Here is a 4,405-nt window from a genome sequence, read left to right as displayed (position 1 = left end):
GTAGTGCATTCCTTCACATCATCAAATTCAACTTAACCTAAAGAAGATGCTAGTGTTAAAATCATTTGATTATGCTCCTACTTCTCCTTCATTTTCTCAAAAATCATGGGTCTAGGAACTCCAATGTATTCATTTTCCAAGAAGTATATTGTAGAGTCTCCAACTCCCAATAGATGCAATTTAATTAGATCCTTCCATGCTGGAAAGTTCTCCTTGTTCAACTTAGGTACCTCTCTCTTGTACATATTGATCTTTGACTTGAGTACCTTTAAACCTTCTTATAAGCACCAAACTCTTTGATACCAATTGTTAGAATGATTAGAAGCTGGGGGGGAGTGAATCAATTATCCTCAAGCCCAGATGTACCAATTCAACATTTACTAACGTCAAACATCTTAAATAAATTCATTCAACCACTTGGTAAATATAACACCTCATCAAAAACTTAACATCCTTTAACTCTCTATTTTTTATATGTTCTGACTAATAGTAAAAAAAACAACTATAAAATAACATGTACAACATAACATTCACACAAGTAAATGATATGAGGATTTAACATGTAAACCTAATTTGGGAAAAATCACTAGTCAAGGACAATAAACCCATAACCGGTCCCACTCTTATTAAGAAAAAATAAGAAATGAACATTAGAAACATGTGATTCCCTTATAGCTCATCTTATTAAATCAATATAGAACACATCTCTGACTAATGATGGCTTAAGTGTTCAAGGACATTTATATTTGCAAACTTCAAAGTTGGGTATTAACATTGATGGATAAATACCTTATGGTGTACATGGAATTGGTCTAAATTCCTTGAGGAATCCTTGATAATTAATTTGTGCAATTACATCATACACAACTCAAATTTTTAATCTAATAAATTGAGAGGTTGATAAAATCAATGTTAGAGAAGGTGTTGAGTGACTAAGGTGCTAATGTAAGAATAATAAAGTAATGGATGTTGCATCTCTTGATGTGAGTTCATGTAGTCAAAGTAGAAGTAATGGGACATATAATTAACGTTGTGAGAGACATAAAGCTCACATGTAGCATTTTATGAAAATTGAAGATGCATTGAATAAAGTTGCAAAGAAAAGAAAGGATAGTGAGAAGTTATTGAGGTAGTGACAATAGAGATGGAGGTTTTTCATACATTGTTGGAAACAACATTCGAGGATCTAGAGGCTTGAGATAATTTGAGCTAGACATTTTGTTAAAGGAAAGAAAACTAGTAGGGTTAAGGGGAAGTGTAAATAGATTAACATATGAAGTTTTGTGACTCAAGAAAATGTGTAGAGTGGAGAGAAGAAAAAGAAGCATTGTGAAATAAATGGAAAAATGTTGAACAATTTGATGAGTGTAAGATTTAATTGGAATCAATATACAACTCTTATTTGATCAAATTTGACTACAATGACATCTTGGGAGAAGCATCCTCTAGCTAGTCATGAATATTCAACAAACACAATTATTCTAGCCTATACAATAGTTCAAAATAAGACAAAAGAGACATATGATCTCATTGAAAAAGAAGTAGACACTTTCGTAGAATCCTAGAGAAGCCTAGATAACCATCTTTATATATTACCATCCACTCCATCCAGTCCATAGACTCTTTTGGATTCCATGGGTGTAAGTGAGTTGACAAGACCTCAAGCAATTGCTACTACAAAGAAAAATGTATAACTACTAATGGCAAGAGCTAGTGCAAGGGATCCTTAAAAAATTCCATGAATTTGTTACACATTTATTATACTACAAATATCATATAGGTGTTGAGGGTTAAAATTTTGGCTTGGGATCAATATTACAATCATTGGAGTTTTGGTTGAAGCTCCATGGGTTAGAGATATGTATTTTGGAGGAAATTTCAAAGGCAATCAATCAAGTACATATGCTTAAGGACTTATTTGGTAATGGCCATGCATTATTGAGAAAATATTATAGCTCAAGATGAGAATATGAAATAACTACATCATACTATTTTTATGTGCCTATGGAGCATGAAAAATAGATATGAAAAAATAGTTTTCTAAGCACAAGGTAGAAGTTCATGAAGCTCAAAAGTGCCTACAAGAATGCAAGAGGGTCACATGTTTGGTTGATAAATGGTGGCAACAACTAGCATAAACATCAATTGATTGGGTTAATATTGATGGTAAAAATGTTGTTGCTTGGATTATACATGTGAAGAAGCTTCAGATGGAATTTATTGATAACCATGTGTCCTGAACTTTTTTAGATGAAGTGCTCAAATTTGATTATGTTGCATTGTGGAAAATGCCAAATAGTTACCATGCAAAACTTGGTGCAATGAAGTCACCTCTTGATAAGTAATAGAAAATTCCCATCACATACGATCATGGTACAACTCAGCTTCACATCATTCATGCAAGATTTTTTGTGAGCACAACACTAGCATTTTATTGGTTTCTTCTTTCAATGTTCATTGTACAATACAAGATCCAGACCAAGCTCAATTGCCACCTTAATTGAAATTTTACTTCACAAATGTGTCACGAATTCTTCAAGGAATGCAATTTCCTATGTAATGTACATTTAATGTTAAATGAAGGGCATGTGCTACTGATTGTTATTTTGGAACCTTTCCTAGAACTACTCAAATTGGACATATGTGAGATGTCACCTAAATGCACATTTAGCATTAGTTCATTGAAGGCTTCAACTTAGGACATTATTTTATAAGTGGCTTAACCTAAGGGTCCATTGTTGCAATATATTTTCTATCATTCTATGTGATTAGACTTTCATATATAACTCTAGTGAGACATACTTCCTGGGAGTGATTTTTCACTAGTCCATCACAAAATGCAAGGGTTATGAACCAAAGGTTGAGCCCAAACCAATTAGTTGAGGCATTGAATATTAAAAAGGAAACATAGACTACAACAACAATTGATCTCATATAAATTCATGGTGGAAATTTCATAACTTTATTTACTATAGCAATTTGTAATAGAATGGTTCCCATTAGGGAAGAGTATAAATTGCTTTTTGCAGCATTTTGTTCATTTTTGAATTTCCTAGCATGTCATATGTAATGCAATAGATATTCAAGAAAGAAAATTTGTTTGAAAAATAGAAGTAACTTTCATTCTTTAGTAAGGAACCTAGGGTAATGGATATAAATATTTTCTCATTTTTGGAGATTGGGACACAATTTGGAAGAAGGTAACAAGATAATAGGAAATGACTATTCAAAATTTTAAAAGATATATAAAAACTCAAATTTTCCATTTTAAAATATAACTAAACTAAAAAATCTTGGGTAACCTTTAAGAATGTGAAATTTTAAAATGTAATGTTAAATACAAAGATATTGTATGTCTAGTAATAATCAACTCAATATATAATCCATATGATAATTATAATAGGTATTAGGATTTGTATTACATCAATTTAAGTTACATACCAAGTATTCAAAGGCATGATCTAAGAAATGCAAGAAAAGAAAAGAAGTGTTCATACACATACTCCATGAATTCATCTAGTAATAGGTTCCAATATTTTAGAACCATCCAATGGATATCTAAGAAGATTCTCTTAAGTATTAGAACCATTGCATACTTAATTACAGCTTGCAACAAAACCCCAATTATTATTGATTGCACATCTTGGTATTCTAAAGAATGATGAAATGGAAAAGTAGATATAGTTTTCTATCCAAGTGTAAAAAAAAATATGAACCATGACTAGATATAGTCCATGAAAATGAAAAGAAAAGTAGGTCATTCAAAGGTAAGAGTGCAATATTAAATGAATAAAGTTCAAAATGATAAACATAAATATGATAGTATCTAATAAATGACTACGACATTGAAAAATTATATAGAAGATGTAGAAGGAAGAAGGGTTAAAAGTTATATAGAAAAAGGGTTTCACACAACTAGAGTCCCTACCTTAGATAGGGAAGTGGCAGGGTTCGAAAGGTGTCAGCAGAAGATAGACATGTGTGATCAAAAAGTCTATCTAAAAAATGTATTGATTAGAATAAAGATCTTACAACCAGCTTAACATTTTTCTCATCACTTTAAATTCATGTTGTTTCTAATTAAAAAATATTAGAGTAATTAAATATTATTAAGGCTTACTAGTAAGGTAAATTATTAAAAAATTGCTGCTGAAGGTCATTATCTAGGGCATGAAATTGGTTAGATTCAGTTTTAACCATGACATTTTTATCTATATTGATGGAAACCTAAGCCCTTTTGTTTACTGTTTCTTTATGTCGGAGTAGATTTATTTCTTTTTGACCCTCTCAACTAAGCATCATTTTATATTCCCATGAATGTAGGTACATGAGTGCTAGGAAAGATATGTATACAATTCCACAGGACTTGTGGGATATAGAGAAACTTAAAGGTTTTGTTATTTTT

The 4,405-nt window shown here is 31.2% G+C and overlaps 1 pseudogene; it reads left to right on the top strand.

Moving 5' to 3' along the window:
• Positions 1-643: 643 nt before the first annotated feature.
• On the top strand, positions 644-2,240 carry LOC149550704 (AUGMIN subunit 5 pseudogene; annotated as a pseudogene).
• The last annotated feature ends 2,165 nt before the right edge of the window (positions 2,241-4,405 follow it).

The sequence above is a fragment of the Cupressus sempervirens genome, chromosome 6, assembly GCF_028749045.1.
Source record: "Cupressus sempervirens isolate cs-2001-9-10 chromosome 6, ASM2874904v1, whole genome shotgun sequence".
NCBI classification, from domain to species: domain Eukaryota; kingdom Viridiplantae; phylum Streptophyta; class Pinopsida; order Cupressales; family Cupressaceae; genus Cupressus; species Cupressus sempervirens.
Note: the sequence above shows the minus strand (reverse complement) of the source record. Positions and strands in the feature narration are given on the sequence as shown.